This window comes from Dendrobates tinctorius, unplaced genomic scaffold, assembly GCF_039654945.1.
Source record: "Dendrobates tinctorius isolate UK_male_01 unplaced genomic scaffold, ASM3965494v1 ptg000117l, whole genome shotgun sequence".
In the NCBI taxonomy this organism is placed as follows: Eukaryota; Metazoa; Chordata; class Amphibia; order Anura; family Dendrobatidae; genus Dendrobates; species Dendrobates tinctorius.
Window position 1 is genome coordinate 11,536,154 of NW_027361785.1, and position 21,566 is coordinate 11,557,719.

The 21,566-nt window shown below is 47.3% G+C and overlaps 1 long non-coding RNA gene across 1 annotated transcript in view; it reads left to right on the plus strand.

Moving 5' to 3' along the window:
* LOC141101442 (uncharacterized) overlaps nt 1–21,566 on the plus strand; it is a 161,318-nt gene that overhangs the window by 120,470 nt on the left and 19,282 nt on the right. Inside the window, exon 2 of the long non-coding RNA XR_012234977.1 lies at nt 1,501–1,668. This is a non-coding gene — a long non-coding RNA (uncharacterized lncRNA). The remainder of the gene's footprint in view (nt 1–1,500; nt 1,669–21,566) is intronic.

Here is a 21,566-nt window from a genome sequence, read left to right on the forward strand (position 1 = left end):
GCTGAGACTCCTGCTCTGAGTCTACAACCACGGACATTTTGTGTTATTTTGCCTGAGCTAAAGGCTACTTTTTGGTGTTACGCTGCCTTGTGCGTTTATGATGTGAATAAACCGCAAGCACTGTTGAAGAACCTGTCTCATATTTGTCTCCCGCTGCACCTAAGCGAGTCACATCCCCACAATATATATATATATATATATATATATATATATATATATATTTCCATTGGTTAAACTATACATGATAAGAGTTGTTCGTGTAAATAAATATATCAGACCAGTAGAAAAATATAAATAAATGAAACAGTGGTGTAAACGCAGAAATATCTTTACCAGATGCAGAGGCTTATGCTGTGTACCCATGTTGCGGATTGTATGCGTTTTTGATGCGTTTTTTGCCACGAAAACACTGCGAAAACACATACAGAACGCACCCCATGCATTCCGCACATGCTGTGCTAATGCTGCGTTTTTTTCCGCGACAGAATCGCACACATCGAAAACAAACGCAGCAGGTTCATTAATTATTTTTGCGGAATCACTGCGATTCTGCACCCATATTATTGCATTGATCCGCTTACTTACCGCATGTGGCTATGCCCACCTTGCGCAAAGTGAGCGGATCATGTGCGGATGGTACCCACGGTCTGGAGGAGAGGAAACTGTCCTCCAGTCCCTGGGTACCATATCCCTGTAAAAAACAAAGAATAACAAATAAAAAATCGGGTTCTACTCAGCTTCCGGCGTCCGGCACAGCCTTACTGATGCTCCCGCCAACTCCCGTTCCCAGTAATGCCTTGCGGCAAGGACCTGTGATGACATAGCAGTCTCGCGAGACCGCTACATTATCAAAGGTCTTAATTGCAAGGCATCGCTGGGAACGGGAGCATCGCTGAGGCCTGGGGACGCTGCGCAGGACGCCGGAAGGTGAGAATATCACGATTTTTTTGTTTTTATTTTTTATTATTTTTAACATTCTATCTTTTACTATTGAGGCTGCCTGTGGATGGATACCATGTTTTGGCATAGGTGGTTTCCTTCATTGGAGACTGTCCTTCCCGTGGTTGTTCCTTCCCGGGGAAAGACCTGGCTAGTCATTGCTTGCGTTGAGAAACATGTGATGGTGTCTCCGCGGCTTGTGTTTTGCATGTTTTTGCATATTTCCCATAAGGGATGGGGGCATTGCTCTAGAATCACTACGTTGAGGAACATGTGATGGTGTCTCCGCAGTGTTGGATGTTGATCTCCATGAGTTTATTCATCCTCATTTTTCACAGTCTTTACAAGCATTGCTCCTTCTAGCCAGTTTCCTACTCCACACTGATGAGGGGCAATACCCCAAAACAGCTGTCTGTGGATGGATACCATGTTTTGACATAGGTGGTTTCCTTCATTGGAGACTGCCCTTCCCGTGGTTGTTCCTTCCCGGGGAAAGACCTGGTTAGTCATTGCTTGCGTTGAGAAACATGTGATGGTGTCTCCGCGGCTTGTGTTTTGCAGGAGCAGAAAGAAGACCTGACAGAGGAATAAAGTGAGCCATCTTAGAAAAACGATCTACCACAACCCAGATAATGGAGCAGCCAGAGGAGACAGGGAGGTCCGTAATGAAGTCCATAGCAATGTGCTGCCAGGGGACTGAAGGTATGGGAAGTGGCAGATGTCCAGAAGGTAGGTGCTTTGCAGTCTTGTTTTGGGCACAGGGGCAAGCCGAAACATACTACAAGATGTTTTTCCTCATGGTTGGCATCACCATTCTGGATGGCTCAATGATGTGTTGAGGCTCTTCCCCCAAGTCGGGAGGCAGAAAGGCCCTAGAGAGTGCATCAGCCTTGACGTTCTTGCTGGCAGGGCGAAAATGTAGAACAAAGTCGAAACATGCAAAGAGCAAGGACCACCTGGCTTTGCTTGGATTCAACCTTTGTGCAGACTGGGCTAAATTTTTATGGTCGGTGAATATAATGACCTGATGAACTGCTCCCTCGAGAAGGTGACGTCATTCTTGCAGAGCCAACTTGATTGCCAGCCTGAACGGCATAACTCAGTATTCATAGTGCCCATTTCGGGTGTTGAAGGCAGTCTTCCACTCGTCTCCCTGTCGTATGCAGATCAGGTTGTAGGCCCCTTTGACATCCAGCTTGGTAAAGATCTTGGTTCACCTGAGTGGGTCAAACGACTCCGAAATAAGTGGCAACGGGAATTTGTTTTTTACTGTGATATGGTTTAGACCCCTGTGGAGAAACGGAGTTAGTGGGTCCTCTCGTCCGCTGACCCGGCTGTCTTTTTTAGCAAGACTGCATGGACCAGGGCTCAAACCACTGAACGCCCGCTCTATCTCCTTGTGTGCAGAACACTACACAGACAACAGAGGGTTAGGGAAAACAGTGTGGCCAAGCTTTATTGAACCACAAGACCCAGTAGCAAACAGAACAATTCCAACAATTTCCCCAAGATGGTGCACATTACAAGGTGTCTCCCCTCCGCTGGCTCATAGGGATGCTAGTGGATGTTATGTTAGAGCTCCCAGGGTCACTATTCCACCTGCGATAACACACAGAGAGGAGGTCACGACAAGCATAGGGAGATAACCGAGAGCAGTCCTCTCTTCTTTCAGCCGGGTCTGACATACCCTCAGCTGGGATCCTGAACAGTTTCTTGTCCGTTATGTGTTTAGCAGAATGTCCGGCTAGTAGCTCCATGTGATGATATGAGACACCGTCTTTCTGTCTCAGGGTCTTTTATACCCGAGGCAGGTAAGCTAGTTTTAGAATTACCCAGTGTCCTTCAGTACACCCTCACAGCCTTCCCTATCTACATTCAAGTCAACAAACTGATTCCAGAATATAAACAAACATCAGATAAGCACACACTATGTTACATGGCATATCATTGTGTAAGTCAGTCTTCTTGACCCACCGGAATCCACACTTAAATCCACAAGCCAAATATACAGACAAAAAGTCAATTCCTCCAGGCCTGGTAAAACATAGCTGTCTGGGCAATTAAGATATACTCTGGTTTCTTCACAACCCCTATAGTCGATACAGGGCCATAGAGATCCATCCTTCTTGTCAAAAAAGAACCCTTTGCCCGCTGGAGAAGATGACTTCTGAATGAATCCTCTAGCTAGGTTCTCCTTGATGTACTCTGACATGGCTTGGGTCTCGGCCTGGGACAAAGGATAGATTTGGCCCCGAGGAGATGTCCTCGGGAGCAGGTCAATGGAACAGTCATACGACCTGTGAGGAGGCAGCACCTCTGCTTCTTTCTTATCGAAGATGTCAGAGAATGACCAGCAGGAGCGTGGTAAACCCAGCAGGGTGGATGGCGCCACAGGAGGGCATACAGGATGGATGGGAGTGAGACATCTGTTGAAACAGGAGGTTCCCCAGCGCAAGACCTCACTGGTTTTTCAGTTCAACACAAGCTCATGTGCTTGAAACCAGGGTAAACCTAAGAGCAAGGGATGAGACAAACCAGGCAAAACGTGAAAACAGATACTCAGAGTGTGTCAGACCTGAAGTTCCACTGGCTTAGACTGGAAACGAATGGGCTCGGACAGGGCTCTGCCATCCACGGAGGTCACCAGCACAGGGTTATAGAGGCACTGTACAGAAATCCGGTAACGGTCCACCACGACTTGCTGAATAAAGTTCCCCGTGGACCCGGAATCCAGGTAGCCAGATTCAAAAAATCTGACAGCGCCAAAGGACAAAGACACGGCTGTCAGCAAAGAAGGAGAGGAACGATCCTCACCCAGGGAAACCTCTCCTACTGACCCTAGGCTCTGTAGCTTCCCGGCCCTTAGGACAAGAGCGGATCAAATGCTTGGAGCTGCTGCAAAAGAAACACCTCTCCTCCGAGTGGCGCACCTCCTGGCGGTTTAGCCAAGCCCACTTGGTCTACTTGCATAGCCTCAGGGGGACGAAGTGGACCTCTGAGAAACTATTGGACTCTGGAAACTGGGAGCCAAGCGATAAGGTCTCCTCTCTCTATGTATATACAGTGGGTACGGAAAGTATTCAGACCCCTTTAAATTTTTCACTCTTTGTTTTATTGCATCCATTTGGTAAATTCAACAAAGTTCATTTTTTTTCTCTTTAATGTACACTCTGCACCCCATCTTGACTGAAAAAACAGAAATGTAGAAATTTTTGCAAATTTAAAAAAGAAAAACTGAAATATCACACTGTTATAAGTATTCAGACCCTTTACTCAGACACACATATTTAAGTCACATGCTGTCTATTTCCTTGTGATCCTCCTTGAGATGGTTCTACTCCTTCACTGGAGTCCAGCTGTGTTTAATTAAACTGATAGGACTTGATTTGTAAAGGCACACACCCAGGGTTGGACTGAGGCCCCAGGACACCAGAGAATCCCCCAGTGGGCCCGACCCCAGCCCTAGCCTCCTTCTTTAGTCCCTGCCCTGCGAAGTGTGCACCGAGTGGTGCACACTCTATTCTCTCACCGGCAGCAGCGAGTAAGCTATGCAAATGATGTGAACAGTGAAGCTGCGCGGCAGCTCTTTCACATCACTTGCTGCTACTGCCGGCTTCTAAGGCCAGGTTCACATTGCAGATGGCCGAGCTGCAGAGGGCTGCATAGTTCCTCCGTGAAGCTCCGCCCACTGCCGCACCTCCTCCGGTCAGCTCTGCCTCCATCGGCATGCCAGGATCCGTACATTCCAAGAAACTGCAAAAATGTTTGTGCACGCCCTCAGGATCTCATGCCTCGACTACTGCAACCTCCTACTCTCTGGCCTCCCCTCCAGCACACTGGCACCACTCCAGTCCATCCTACACTCTGCTGCCCGACTAATCCACCTGTCTCCTCACTATTCCCGAGCCTCCCCCCATGCGAGGCCCTTCACTGGCTTCATATTGTCCAGAGGCTCCAGTTCAAAACCCTAACCATGACATACAAAGCCATCCACAACCTGTCTCCTCCATACATCTGTGACATGGTCTCCTGGTACCTACCCACACGCAACCTTAGATCCTCTCAAGATCTCCTTCTCTACTCCCCCCTCATCTCTTCTTCCCACAACCGCATACATAACTTCTCCCGTGCTTCCCTCATACTCTGGAACTGTCTGCCACAACACATCAGACTCTCACCAACAACGGAAACCTTCAAGAAGAACCTGAAGACCCACCTGTTCCGACAAGCCTACAGCCTGCAATGATCTTCGGTCTACTGAACCACCGCACAACCAGCTCTACCCCTCTCCTAGTAGACTGTGAGCCCTCGCGGGCAGGGTCCTCTCTCCTTCTGTACTTGTGTGTCGCTTGTCTTGCACATGTTTATTGTACTTGTCTATATTTCCCCTTTTCCCATGTAAAGCGCCATGGAATAAATGGTGCTATATAAATGTATAATAATAATAATGAGGGTGCTACAGTATACTCTATGGGGGGGCTGCATTGTATTCTATGGTGGGGCTGCATTATTCTCTCAGGGGACTACATTATTTTCTGGGGGGCTACATCATACTATATGAGGGGGCAGCATTATGCCCTATGAGGGGGCTACAGTATGCTCTATGGGGGGGTGCATTATACTATATGAGGGGGGCTGCATTATACCTTATGAGGGTGCTACATTATATTCTATGGTGGGGACTGCGTTATACCTTATGAGGGGGTTGCATTATATTTTGTTGGGTGCTGAATTATATTCTATGATAGGGGGCTGCATTATATTTTATGGGGGGGGCTACATTATATTCTATGAGGGAGGCTACATTATATTCTATGAGGGGGCTACCCCTCTATGATTCTACCCCAACCCCTGCTACATAATTAAGACATGTACTACTTTATATTATACCCTGATATTAGCGTGTTTTACCGCACAATTGGTGGTCTTGTATTTATTTCTATGTAGCTACATAGTGGGCCCCAAGAATGATTTTCTCTGGTGGCCCAAGGTGCTCCAGTCCGATGCTGCACACACCTGTCTATAAGACCTCACAGCTCAAAGTGCATGTCAGGCCAAATGAGAATCATGACGTCAAAGGAACTGGCCAAGGAGCTCAGAGACAGAATTTTGGCAAGGCACAGATCTGGCCAAGGTTACAAAAACATTTCTGCTGTATTCAAAGTACCTAAGAGCACAATGGCCTCCATATTCCTTAATTGGAATAAGTTTGGGACCCCCAGAAGTATTCTTAGACCTGCCCATTCAGCCAAACTGAGCAATTGTGGAAGAAGAGCCTTGGCGAGAGAGGTAAAGAAGAACCCCAAGATCACTGTGGCTGAGCTCCACAAATGCAGTAGGGAGATGGGAGAAAGTTCTACAAAGTCAACTATCACTGCAGCCCTCCACCAGTCAGACCTTTATGGCAGAGTGGCCTGACAGAAGCCTCTCCTCAGTGCAAGGCATATGAAAGCCCACATAGTTTGCTAAAAAACACATGAAGGACTCCCAGACTACGAGAAATAAGATTCTCTGGTTTGATGAGACGAAGATAGAATTATCACCAAAAAGTTCTAAGCGGTATATATGGAGAAAACAAGGCACTGCTCATCACCTGTCCAATATAATCCCAAAAGTGAAACATGGAGGTGGCAGCATCATGCTATGGGGGTGTTTTTCAGCTTCAGGGACAGAATGACTGGTTGCAATTGAAGGAAACATGAATGCGGCCAAGTACAGAGATATCCTGGATGAAAACCTCTTCCAGGGTGCTCTGGACCTCAGACTTGGCTGAAGATTCGCCTTCCAACAAGATAATGACCCTAAGCACACAGCTAAAACAACAAACAAGTGGCTTCAGAACAACTCTGTGACCATTCTTGACTGACTCAGCCAGAACCCTGACCTAAACCTAATTTAGCATCTCTGAAGAGACCTGAAAATGGCTGTACACCAACGTTCACCATCCAATCTGACGGAACTGGAGAGGATCTACAAGGAAGAATGGCAGAGGATAATCAAATCCAGGTGTAAAAAATTGTTGCATCATTCCCAAGAATATTCATGGCTGTACTAGCTCAAAAGGGTGCTTCTACTCAATACTGAGCAAAGGGTCTGAATACTTATGACCATGTGATATTTCAGTTCTTCTTATTTAATAAATTTGCAAACATTTCTACAGAGTATACATTAATGAGAAAAAAAATGAACTTTATTGAATTTACCAAATGGCTGCAATGAAACAAAGAGTGAAAAATTTAAAGGGGTCTGAATACTTTTCATACCCACTGTGTGTGTATATATATATATATATATATATATACACTCACTGGCCACTTTATTAGGTACACCATGCTAGTAACGGGTTGGACCCCCTTTTGCCTTCAGAACTGCCTCAATTCTTCGTGGCAGAGATTCAACAAGGTGCTGGAAGCATTCCTCAGAGATTTTGGACCATATTGACATGATGGCATCACACAGTTGGCGCAGATTTGTTGGCTGCACATCCCTGATGCGAATCTCCCGTTCCACCACATCCCAAAGATGCTCTATTGGATTGAGATCTGGTGACTGAGGAGGCCATTTGAGTACAGTGAACTCATTGTCATGTTCAAGAAACCAATCTGAGATGAATCAAGCTTTATGACATGGCGCATTATCCTGCTGAAAGTAGCCATCAGATGCCTGTTCTTAGCTGAGAGGAGTGGTACCCAGTGTGGTCTTCTGCTGCTGTAGCCCATCTGCCTCAAAGTTCGACGCACTGTGCGTTCAGAGATGCTCTTCTGCCTACCTTGGTTGTAACGGGTGGCAATTTGAGTCACTGTTGCCTTTCTATCAGCTTGAACCAGTATGCCCATTCTCCTCTGACCTCTGGCATCAACAAGGCATTTCCGGCCACAGAACTGCCGCTCACTGGATTTTTTTTCTTTTTCGGACCATTCTCTGTAAACCCTAGAGATGGTTGTGCGTGAAAATCCCAGTAGATCAGCAGTTTCTGAAATACTCAGACCAGCCCTTCTGGCACCAACAATCATGCCACGTTCAAAGGCACTCAAATCACCTTTCTTCCCCATACTGATGCTCGGTTTGAACTGCAGGAGATTGTCTTGACCATGTCTACATGCCTAAATGCACTGAGTTGCCGCCATGTGATTGGCTGATTAGAAATTAAGTCTTAACACACAGTTGGACAGGTGTACCTAATAAAGTGGCCAGTGAGTGTATATATTCTGCATAGTGGGTATACAGCAGCTGAGATATATACTTAAGGCCTGACATATGGCTTTGTCTTATTTTTCATTAATAAAAATTTATTTTTAACTTTACATTCCTGAGTTGGAATGTTGGAATCACTTTCTTGTCTAGTCATAAACAACCACAATAGATCATTTTTATGTATTCATTTTGAAGTGTCTAACAACTATTGAACTTTTTCGGACATATAGAAAAAATTGTAAGGGGCGCTTGCTGGCCCTCCCGAGTTTCAAATTTTACAGTATTAAAACGAAAAAGAAAATTTGCCCACCTAAAATGGATAAATTATGTTGCAGTAGCAATATACGCCTATGCAAAGCATAGCCTACTGCTGGCCCTCCAAAATGCTTAGTGAGGGCTGGCTGCTAGCCCTTTAAAATTAGAGGGCCATCTCTGACAATAGTGAGGGCCACCTGCTGGTCCTCTACAAATAGTGATGGTGGCCTAATGGCCCTATAAAAAATGTGACTTTCAGAGTCTCTCCTTCATAAATTAAACAGAATGTGTCTGATCTTGTCTCACACACACCACATGAACAGCTAAGGTATTAAAATTATAAAATGACATTTCCTGTGGAATGTTTTTTTTCACCAATGAAAGCAATGAAAACGTGCAGAAAAAAAACTATGTGTGAACATAGCCCAAAGCATGGAGGATCATTTTTTTTTCTCTTATCTATTTTGCCTTATAAACAAGTCTTTATCCTGGAAAGAATGTTTCTTAACATTCTTTCCAGTTAAATCCATTTTGTATGTTTTATTGTCATAAATATGGTGTAACACTATGACAACATTGTTCTCAGCACTGACCCGGGATTCAGAGATGCTTCCAGGGGTTATTCCCATGCTGTTCCCATGCTATTTTAGTGCCACTTCCAACAATGTTCAGACCCCCTCCAGAGCTCCGGGGGGAGGGCGCCGAAAAATGTTTTCCATTGACGTCCATTATACTTGTTACTTGGGTTAAGTGTAAGCAGAAGGCCCGGACTGGGGGTACCTTTCTTGCACCAGGTCTGGAACTGTCGGGGCTATCTCCTTTGTTGTCCGGGGAAAAGCTTAAAGAACCGGATCAACCTTTGCAATTGGTAGCAGGGGGCATGTCTGAGGTAAAAAAAAGAGCAGAAGCGCGTCCAGATCTGGAAACAGGCAGACTTGTTGAGAACTGACAGCACGCAGCAGGGGAGGTGAGTGCTCCGTCCCTCGAGCACCGTAGCAGCGCAGGCCCGCGCTCCAGCTTCCCCCCTGCCACCCGCAGAGACTGTGAACTGAGAAATACTGTGTGCCCATTGGCCCCCACAAAGCAGGGTGCCAAATGCTCTGGGCTCGTGAGTACCGCACATGTGCCGAATAAGAAGTAGCGGGTGTGTGACTGTGAACGGAATCTTGACCTCACGGTGCATGTTTGTTGGGCTATGTTGGGCTCCGACATTGCTGTGGCCTGTGCCTTACCTTCCGCAGCATCCGCTGGGCTGAGAATCCTGCAGGAGACACCAGAGATTCACCATTGCCAGAAGGACCCAGCTTGTCGATATCTTCAGGACTACCGGATTAACCCCACACTGACCGATGTGGGTGCCAACTCATTACGTGGACTCTATAGTCTGGAAGTCGTCGGATCGGATAAGTGATATCTTAAGAACTGCTACCATCATTGCCCCTCCCTGCATTCTTCCTAAACTGCATACCCTTTATTGATTATTACCTGCATTATCCCTGTTTAACCCCTTATCATAAAATACGTTAACCCTTACTCTGTCTCCTGTAAGTCACTGCATCCCCCAACCTGCTCACACTTGGTGTAGTCGGCTGGATGCAGTCCATCGGCGCAGAAGCGATAGACCAAGCAGTTGGGGGTGCACCTAAGACCAGCATATCCTTAGGGGCGATGTTGAACAACCTCCCCAAACATACAGGGAGTAACACCCTGCTATGAGACTGGACAGAGCGGGTCAGGGGTATGTTGAAGATGCACCCCATGACCCCCGCTATGGAGGCAGAGGTAGCCTTGATGGCCCTGGATGGGGAGGCAAGGAGTTCAGTGATGCTCCGCCCCCCCATGAACAAGACACTTTTGACAAGGTTTTGCCGATTCTGGAGGAAATGCACGGAAACCCCACAGACTTCGGAGAGCTGTGTATGTGGTTGTTTGGCCATGTTCAAAGGGAGGGGGGAGACAGTGACCCACTACTGAACGCGCTGCAGGAGATCCACGCTGCCATTGCTAAGTGAGACGGTGTAGGTGTGGGCCCTACTGAGATAGTGCTGCGAGACCAGTTAGTGACAGGCCTTAGAGATGCATTGTTGAAACAGGCCTTGCGCGAGCGCTTGCAGGTAAGTCCGTGTATGACTTTTTTAGAAGTTGGAGGCAAAGCGCGCCCAAGAGCAAGAGCAGGGGATGACAGTCCCAACGGGGAAGGTCCGGAGCGGGAAGGTATCTATGCCACTGAACATCGAACCAAGTTGGGTGAGAGAGCTACAGAGAGAGATTCAAGATATGCGAGAGGAATGGTCTGACTCAAGGAAGAAATCTACGGCCCTATCGAATTCCTCTTGGGGGCAGAGCTGGTCCTGAACCTCGCTGGGAGATGAGAATGTCCTGCATGGAAGAACAACCCACTTGCTATAACTGTGGGGAAATTGAAAAATATTCAGAATTGAGAGTCCTCAGGGGTTGATACCTTTTAATGGCTAACTGATACAAAATCTGAAGAATCACATATTTATGCACAACACAGAACAGAAAAAATGCAATAGATAAGACAAGTGGCATGAAGCAGAACTATCATTATGAGGGAGTAATAGACAGATATGGCCATAAATATTGGAACAGTTCATAGATAAGGAGTGAAGGTTTTATTGTCCTCTGATTGGGGTCTGGTAATGTGTTGTGATGCCCCCACAAAGTCTTAGGAGCAAAATCCTTAATTGATGTAAAAAGACATAAATCCATGCGACACATTCATTCCTGCATTAAGGGTGTCAAAGGTCGTCATGAGTTTGTACTCCCAGATTCTTCTGTCTCTCTGAGATGTGAAGTTACCTTTCATTACCAGTAATTTCATGTGTATGGTGCTGTGATCAGGCATACAAAAATGCTTTGCCACAGGTAGATCCATTATTTTTCCTCTTATTGTGTGGCGATGAGAATTCATCCTTGTTCTAAGCTTTTGCCCTGTCTCCCCCACATACAAACCCCCAGTTGGACATTTGGTACAAATAATTAAGTCCACCACATTAGATGTAATGCAGCTGAAAGTACCTGGGATCTTGTAGTCCTGATGTGAATTGGGGATCTTTATCTTGTCCGTGGTCATTATAAATGGACAGGTTTTACATTTTTTCTGGTTGCAAGGAATGGTTGCTGTTGGGAAAGGACAGGGAGCTTCTGACAATGCTTCTTCTTAGAATTGGGGGATACCTAAAACATAGAAGTGAGGGGTTTGGAAAAATGGATTGTAATCGGGCATCTTTTTGTAGTAAAGGTTGTAATTTCTGTGAAGCTCCCCTTAGCACTTCCAGATTTGGATTGTAGGTGACTACTAGAGGCACCCAGTTATTTTCTTCTTTAGCTTTGTAATGTAGCAGGTGATTCCTTGACATTCTGGTGGCTCTTGTAATTTGGTTTTGAATTGTTGTTGGATGGTAGCCCTGACTCAAAAAGGTCTTTTTGAGGCGACCAAAGTGTTCATCGCTATGAATGGGGTTGGAACATATACGATTGTATCTGATGGCTTGTCTGTAGATAATAGAGTTCTTTATGTGTTTTGGATGGAAACTGTCCCATTTAAGGTATGTTGGACGGTCGATAGGCTTCTGATACAGGGATGTCTCTATTTCATTGTTCTTTAGCTTAATGATGGTGTCCAAAAAGTTAATCTCAGTGCTGGAGTAGTTGAGTGTTAAGTTGATGTTGGGATGAAACTGTTCGTGGAACGTCTTTAGCTGTGGCTCAGACTCCGTCCATTTTACTTCCAAAAGCTGTGCCAGTCTGCTGTAGATATACAGTATTTTGTTGTCAAATTCAAAGTAATTGTGGGTGAGGATGAATTTTATAAGTTTCACCACATAACTATCATCAGTCCCTGTGTTTTCCATGAAGAATTTGCAGGCATTTAATCCATCCTGGTGTGGGATATTAGACTACAAAGATTCCACATCCATGGTAGCCAGGATGATTCCTTCTGGTAGAGTGCCTATTGCTGCTAGTTTTTTCAATAGGTCAGTTGTGTCCTGAATGTAGCTGGGTGTATCCTTCACCAGTGGTTTAAGAATACCTTCTACCCATCCAGATACCTGCTCAGTAAGGGTGCCCACACATGAAATAATTGGTCTTCCTTTCCAGATTTGTGGATTTTGGGAAGCATGTAGAATGTCCCTTTTCTTGGACTCTCTGGTATCAGGTCATTGGCTCTTATGGATTCGTCAGGCAGACAAGATACCAACTTGTTTAGTTCCTTGCATTAGTCCTGTGTAGGATCCGACTCCAATTTTTTGTAGTAGCGTGGAGGCCACACACAATACTGAGCATCTTTTCCTTGTCATGAGGCATTTCCACTGAAGTTGGAAAAGCCTGTAATTTGATTTTCCACGTTGATTTTGAGTATCATTCCAAATCCAGACATCCATGGGATATTCATTTCGATTTACATTGATAATTGTTATGTTTTATTGTTCTGAACACATTCCACTATGCAATGAATAAAAATTTGCAACTGGAATATTTCATTCAGAGATATCTAGGATGTGGTATTTTAGTGTTCCCATTATTTTTTTGAGCAGTGTAGTAAAGATGACAATTACTTTCACATTTGAGTTAAAACACACTTCACCAACTTGCTTTCACTTTTACAACAGTATATTCCGAAGCCTTGAAGGAAAAAAATGAATATATTGTGAATCAAATAAGTATGAATAATTATCACCCAAATGATGTTACATAAGTCAGAACATACACAACCTATCTGTGGGGAAATGATCTACCACCAAAATTTTGAAGTATGAGACTAGTGTCATCTTGTGGATTGATATGATCCACAAAGTCCTTCAAAGTGAAACTGCTCTGGATTTAATGCATAATTTTCTCTTGAAAAGTAGAAGAACATGCCTTCTATGATGTTTGCATTAAAGAACTGATTGGCCAGATATGTACGGACTCATGATGACCGGGCTGCGGGTACCTGTGCTGCGCCAGGTCTGGAACCGTCAAGGCTGTATCCCCTGTTTCCCGGGGGAAGGAATAGGGGAACGGACAGGCCCCATTACCCAGGAAGAGGGGGCATATTTAGACAGGGAACCTGGCCGTAAGCTGAAGGGAAAAAAAATGCAAAGCTGGAGTCCCCAGCTGTCAGCGTGTGAGCAGCAAGGGTAGCAGTGCACTACGCACCTGAAGTGCCAACGCTGCGACGATCTGCAGCAGACAGACCAGGTGACATAAAGGCAGGGGGCCAGCTTAAGAGAATGTGGGCACGACAGCAGATTTTTGGCGTGGACAAGCAGCGTGGGAAGCTGAGCAACGTGCCCCATCCTTAGAGCACTGGCGCCGCAAAGGACTATTCCTGTTGGCTCCCGCCACTAAAAGCAGTACTGCCAGAGAGTGAGACGCCGTGTGCCCAGTGACTGCCAGAGAGCGAGGCACCGTGCGATCCATGACCGTGAGTACAGAGCATGTGAGCAGTAGATCGAGCCAGTTCATGCCACATGTTCAGTGTGGATAACCAATAATTAGAAGGCACAGAGGAATGACAGAGGATGTTGGTATGGTCAGCAAGGTACTCCCTCAGCATTTTCCCAAAGTTTGCACTCCTTGTGAGAGTCCCCCAAGCCTCAGAGCCAGGGCGATGGGAGGGTCTGAGAAAACTCGCCGAACTTTGCCAGTGTTCCACTGCCTCTGCTGGACTGGAGTTGTGCCTCTCTCACCCACACTCCTTGCTTGGCCAATGAACTGTGACCTCTGCTGCCAGCGTTTTCAGATGGGAATTTTTTTTAGTAATTCCGCAAGAAGGGCCCCCTGGTCCTCCAACATTTTAGTACATCTGTCTGCCTCTGGAATAAGAGATATAAAGTTCTCCTTGTAGCGTTGGTCTAGAAGTGTCACCAATCAGTATTGCCTGTCACCCAAAATTTTGAGAATGCAAGGGTGACGGGAAAGGCAGCGTAACATAAACTCAGCCATGCATGCAAGACTGCTAACAGTCAATACTTCTGTGTCCTCACCAAGAGGATGACTGACCATGCGCTCCTCCTCGTCCTCAGGCCTCCATGACTTTTGACTAACCTCAGTAATATCATTGTAAATACATCATTGTAAATACATTACTGTACATACACCACTGTAGTTTTTATCTCCCCCACTTCATTGTAGATTGTAAGTTGTCACGAGCAGGATCTTTTTTGGGTTTACTTATTGTTATCGTTGTTACTTAGTGTATACTGTAAGCTGTCATGAGCAGGGTAGTTGTATTTCTGTTTAATTATTGTATTATGGTTATCGTTGTTACTTAGAGTAGATTGTGAGCTGTCACAAGCAGGGTCATTTTATTTTGGTTTAATTATTGTATTTTTGTTATTGTTGTTACTTGGGACTGTTGTGTTTGAAACTGTTAAACTGTAAATATGTTGGCGCTATATAAATAACTATAAATATTAATATTAGAACACAGAGAAGCAGGATGGAGACATTAATTATGGCGTCATTGCCGCTCACCATCTTGGTGGAATCCTCAAAGTTTTGGAGGATGGTACATATGTCTGACATTCATGTCCACTCCTGAGATCCTATGTGTGAAGTCAGAACTGAATACCGACGGCCTTGTTGATGCTGGTAGTCACCAACAGCCCTCTTCTGCTCACAAATCCTTTCCAACATCTGCAGTGTAGAGTTCCAACGAGTGGGGACATCACACACCAGTGAGTCCGAAGCTGCAAATGCTGCTGAAGCACAGCAAGGGCAGATGAAGCTCTAGCGGACTTTCTAAAATGGGTACGCAGAGCGTCACACTTTTCCTAGCAGATCTGGCAGCTTTTCAGAAAACGTTGAACAATGAGGTTAAGCACATAGGCCAGGCATGGCTCGTGTGTGAGCTAGCCTCGCCACAGAGCAGTCACCAGGTTCCTTCATTGTCACACACTACCATGCCTGGCTGTAGGTTCAGTGGTGTCAGCCACAGATCTGCATGCTCTTTCTGAGCTGCCCACAACTCTTCAGCATTGTGCAGTTTGTCACCTAAGCATATTAGCTTCAGCACAGCCTCTTGCCGCTTGGTTGAGGCAGTGCTGCAGTGCTTCCAGCTTGTGACTGATGTGCTACTTTCGGAGATGGAGGCTGAAGATGAGGCGAAGGAGGAGTAGGAGATGCAGGAGCTGTAGACCGTGGGGGCAACCCAGATTGATGTAGGGCCCGCAATACTCGGGGTTGGGAGGACATGCACCATTCCAAGATCAGACTGGTCCCGGCTTCCACTATATTAACCCAGTGTGCAGTCAGTGAGATTACCGTCACTGACCACAAGCACTTGTCCACGTGTCTGTGGTTAGGTGGACTTTCCCAGTAACAGCATTGTGGAGGGCACGGGTAATGTTGTGGGACAAGTGCCTGTGTAATGCCGGGACGGCAAACCCGGGACAAGTAGTCCCACATGTTCGGGGCCTCGGGGTGATCCTCAACTCTACCGTCTCTTTCACACTACATATCCACTCCCTAGACTCCTCCTGCCCATAACTCAAAAACATTTTCTGGATCCCTATATATACCAAGAAACTGCAAAAATGTTTGTGCACGCCCTCAGGATCTCCCGCCTTGGCTATTGCAACTGTGAGAATCATGTGGGAATAGTGGATGAGGGCAGGTATATCTCGCCCAGATACCTTTCCTATGTTGCCTAGTCTGGTCAGTATCTCACCTGGTGACTAATGAATAATGGGAGGCGGATATAAAGCGATGCCAGGTGGTTATGTGAGTGTCTCAGCCTGGGAACACAGAGAGCCTGTCTGTGTGAGAGACAAACGTGAGTGAAAGCAGTGCCCACTGCAACTGTGGTTTGGCTTGACGGGAGAAGCCCGCCAGTTGGTAGTTAGGTTGTACCTTGTTTAGTTAGTGCCGGACAGGCAAGGATTTGTTTTTTGTTTTATTTCCTTTATGCATTGCTTTCACCTTTAATAAACCTGACCCAGTGTCAGTTATACCCGGATCCCGGCTGTGCGCCTGAGTTTCATGCTGAACGCACGTGACCTTTGACCCCAGCAAAGGCGATCCCGGAGTGTTTTATCACATTGTGGTGGAGAACGCGGGCATCACGTTGGAAGCATGAGCATGGAGGACGTGGTGAAAGCGCTGGTACAGTCCACCGCCGTCCAGCAAGAAGCTAATCGGGTGATGATGGCCCAGCTGAAGGAGTTGGTGGACATGACAGCTGCCGATCGTTCGCTTCTCCAGCAGGTGGCGCAGCGCCTGGCAAGCTTACCTGAGGTTATCCTGGAAGCCGAGTCGAGAGTGATTCACGTGAGTCGGTACTGGCAGAAGATGACGACCGAAGATGACGTCGAGGCATACCTAACCACGTTTGAACGGACGGCGGTGCGAGAAAAATGGCCGAAGGCACGATGGGCCGGCCTGATTGCCCCGTTTCTTTCCGGTGAGGCCCAAAAGGCTTATTATGACTTAGAACCTGAAGCCGCGCAGGACTTTGACAAACTGAAAACCGAGATCTTGGCCCGGCTGGGAGTGACGACCACTGTCCGTGCACAGAGAGTGCATCAATGGACTTATCAGCCAGATAAACCACCGCGGTCACAGATGTTCGACCTGATCCACGTGATGAAGTGGCTACAATCCGAGGTGCTGACAGCACCAGAGATAATCCAGAGAGTCGTCATGGACAAGTACCTGAGAGCTCTACCGCCAGCCCTGAGGAAGTGGGTAAGCCATGGAAATCCTACGACGGCAGATCAACTGGTTGATCTGGTTGAACGTTACTCCGTGGCCGAAGGACTCCGAGACGATGCTGCCCCTCCTCGTTCTTCATCATCTCCACGTGGAACCGGTAAGACTGTTCCAGGGAGTAGGGGAGAAGGAAAATTCCCTAAGACAGTGGGGGAGGAAACCAGGACTGCCCACAATGCGAGGCCGAGAGTAACGAACTATGGTCTAAGCAAGGGGCCCGTTAGGTGTTTCCGCTGCCAAGAGATGGGCCACATTGCTGCGAACTGTCCGGTCACTACTGAACCCATGCAGTGCAACGTCACAGACTCTAAAAACCGCATATCTATGGTTGCACGGGTAGTGAGTGTGAATGCCGGTCAAAAGGATGTGGAAAAACACTTGTGTGATTTAACTGTTGATGGCAAAAATGTGGTTGCATTGTTAGACTCGGGAAGTGTGGTGACTCTGGTGAAGGCCAGTCTGGTGTCAGCCCCGACTGGACCATCAGACAAATTTTCTGTAACGTGTGTGCATGGATACACCTGTTCGTACCTCACCACAGTCATATGCATTACTACTTCCTATGGGTCTGTGCAACATAAAGTGGGACTCGTCCCTGCGTTATTGCATGATGTTATCTTGGGCCGGGATTTTCCCCACTTCTGGCAACTGTGGGAGAATCAGTTGATGCCCTCGGGTAATAGTGTACATGATTCTTCTCCCAGGGCGCGTGTGGGTCCCGAACCCCTGGAAGAGGTCTCCCCGGAAGACTCGGGGGAAGAGTCTGCTGGAAATGACCTGCAGTTCCCGTTTTCAGTCATGGCGGGTGATATGGAGGAGACCAGGGAAGAGGAGGAGGCCGACAGCCGTCCACCTGCCGGATTTGGAAGTTCAGAAAGATGACTTCCAAAGCGAGCAAATAAAGGATCCTACCCTTTCTCAGGCTAGGACAAATGTAAAAGTGATAAATGGGATACCCGTAGAACCTGGCTGTAGGCTGGCATCTCCTTACATGGTCCTGGAGAATTATTTACTATATCAGATAGAGAAAAAGGGGGAAGACACGGTGCAACTATTAGTCGTGCCAAAACCCTACCGGCGGCAGGTGCTGGACGTGGCCCACGGACATGTGATGGGAGGTCACCTGGGTGTCCAGAAAACCACCGAAAGGATATTACACTGTTTTGTTTGGCCAGGCATGCATCACGATATTCGTGTATATTGTGAGTCTTGTCCTGACTGCCAAGCCTCTGCGCCTAAGCCCCGGTTCTGTAGCCACATGGTACCCCTACCTATTATTGAGGTCCCGTTTGAGAGGATTGGGATGGATTTAGTTGGGCCCCTTCCATGGTCTGCACGTGGTCACCAACTTATCCTGGTCATCTTGGATTATGCCACTCGTTACCCGGAGGCCATCCCTTTGCGTAACACGGCCTCCAAGACGATTGCCAAGGAACTGGTGCATGTGTTTAGTCGGGTCGGTATACCAAAACAGATACTCACCGACCAGGGGACTCCCTTTATGTCCAGGGTAATGAAGGAGCTCTGCCGGTTGTTACAAATCGAACCATTACGCACATCCGTGTATCACCCTCAAACAGACGGGCTGGTCGAACGGTTCAATAAAACTCTGAAGCAGATGCTGAGAAAGGCGATAGACAAGGATGGGAAGAACTGGGACTATTTACTTCCATATTTGCTTTTTGCCATCAGGGAAGTGCCCCAGTCTTCCACGGTGTTCTCGCCTTTCAAGTTATTGTACGCCCGACGTCCTCGCGGACTGTTAGACGTCGCCAAAGAATCCTGGGAGGGTCAGGTCACTCCGTTTAAAATGGTGATAGATCACGTATCCCAAATGCAGGACCGTATTGCGGCTGTTATGCCTAGCGTCAAAGAACACATGATGCCGGCTCAGGGAGCCCAAAAAAGAATCTACGATAGGGGTGCCAAGATCCGCACGTTTGCACCCGGAGATAGGGTGTTGATCCTGGTCCCCACGGTGGACAGTAAGTTCCTAGCAAAGTGGCAGGGCCCCTTTGAGATTAAGGAAAGAGTTGGTGAAGTAAACTACAAAGTATACCAGGCAGGTAAACGGAAACCGGAACAGGTTTATCATGTACTGTAAATCTGATAAAACCCTGGAAAGATCGGTCTGCCTTGTCAGTGGAGCTGGCCCGTCCCATCTGCTCGCAGGGACTCTCTGGCAAAAGACTGAGGTCAGGCAGTTTCTACTTCACAACCAAAAGTTTTTCTCAGAAAAACCCGGGCAGACGCTAATGAAACATGACATCGTAACGGAACCTGGTGTCACAGTTCACGTGAAACCCTACAGAATTCCGGAAGCACGCCTTGAAGCCGTTTCCCAAGAAGTGAAGGCAATGTTAGAGTTAGGTGTCATTGAGGAATCGCACAGTGCTTGGTCCAGCCCAATTGTGTTGATTCCTAAACCGGACGGCACAATCCGGTTCTGCAATGACTTCAGGAAACTGAATGCGGTCTCAAAATTTGATGCCTACCCTATGCCCCGGGTCGACGAGTTAATAGATCGGTTAGGAAAAGCCCGGTATATTATGACCCTAGACCTAACAAAGGGGTATTGGCAGATCCCTCTGGCGGAGGCTGCCAGAGAAAAGACGGCATTTGCTACGCCGGAAGGTCTATTTCAGTATGTGTATATGTCGTTTGGACTGCACGGAGCACCGGCGACCTTCCAGAGACTGATGGATCGAGTCCTGAGGCCACATAGGCAGTATGCTTCAGCCTATTTGGATGACATTGTCATTTACAGCTTGGACAGGGAGACTCATCTCCAGAAAGTACAAGCTGTGATTGACGACCTGTGGGAGGCAGGTCTTACCGCAAACCCCAAGAAATATCACATCGGGCTAGAAGAAACCTGGTATTTGGGGTATGTAATTGGGAGGGGTGTTGTTAAACCCCAGGTTGATAAGATTCAAGCGGTTCAGGATTGGCCGCAACCTGTCAAGAAGCAGGTGCAAGCCTTCCTGGGAATCGCCGGCTATTATCGCCGGTTCATACCCAATTTTGCAGCCATCCCCCTTGACAGATCTTAAAGGGAAAGACTCCGTCATGATTAAATGGAATTTAGCGGCTGAAGAAGCCTTCCATAGCCTAAAACGGGCACTTTGCTCTCAACCCGTACTGGTGACTCCGGACTTCCGCAGCGAGTTTGTGGTACAAACGGATGCCTCTGATACCGGTATCGGGGCCGTACTGTCACAAGTGAGGGACGGAGTGGAACACCCAGTCCTCTATCTCAGCAGGAAGCTGAATAAATATGAGCAAAAGTATGCGGTAGTAGAAAAAGAGTGCCTAGCCATTAAGTGGGCTCTAGAGGCCCTCAAATATTACCTGGTGGGCAGAAAGTTCACGCTGATCACTGACCATGCCCCTCTCAAGTGGATGCACTTGCACAAGGAACGGAATAGCTGGGTGACCCGGTGGTTCCTTGCCCTGCAGGCCTACACTTTTACGGTGGAGCACCGCCCAGGGGTACAGATGGGGAATGCAGATGCCCTGTCCCGAGTGCAGTTTGGCGGGTGTCATTGCTCGACCAGAGTGGTCTGAGCAGAGGGGGGGATATGTGAGAATCATGTGGGAATAGTGGATGAGGGCAGCTATATCTCGCCCAGATACCTTTCCTATGTGGCCTAGTCTGGTCAGTATCTCAACTGGTGACTAATGAATAATGGGAGGCGGATATAAAAGGATGCCAGGTGGTTGTGTGTCTCAGCCTGGGAACACAGAGAGCCTGTCTGTGTGAGACACACGTGAGTGAAAGCAGTGCCCACTGCAACTGTGGTTTGGCTGGATGGGAGAAGCCCGCCAGTTGGTAGTTAGGTTGTACCTTGTTTAGTTAGTGCCGGACAGGCAAGGATTTGTTTTATTTCCTTTATGCATTGCTTTCACCTTTAATAAACCTGACCCAGTGTCAGTTATACTCGGATCCCTGCTGTGCGCCTGAGTTTCATGCTGAACGCACGTGACCTTTGACCTCAGCAAAGGCGATCCCGGAGTGTTTTATCACACAATCTTATACTCTCTGGCCTCCGGTCTAGCACTCTTGCACCACTCCAGTCTATCCTAAACTCTGTTGCACGAGTAATCCAACTGTCCATCCATTATTCCCTAGCCTCTCTTCTCTGCCAGGACCTTCACTGCCTTCCTATTGCCCAGAGGCTACAGTTCAAAACCCTATGTCATACACAGCCTTCCACAACCTGTCTCATCCATACATCTGTGACATGGTCTCCCAATGTCCGACTGGGTCATGGCTTCCTATACACTAACCCAATGTGCCATCAGCGAGATGTACCGTCCCTGCCCACAAGCACTTGTCCACGTGCCCGTGGTTAGGTGCACTTTCCATGTAACAGCATTGTTGAGGGCCCGGGTAATGTTGTGGGACACGTGCTTGCTTGTGTAATGTTGTGACGGCAGACCGGGAGAGATTGTGG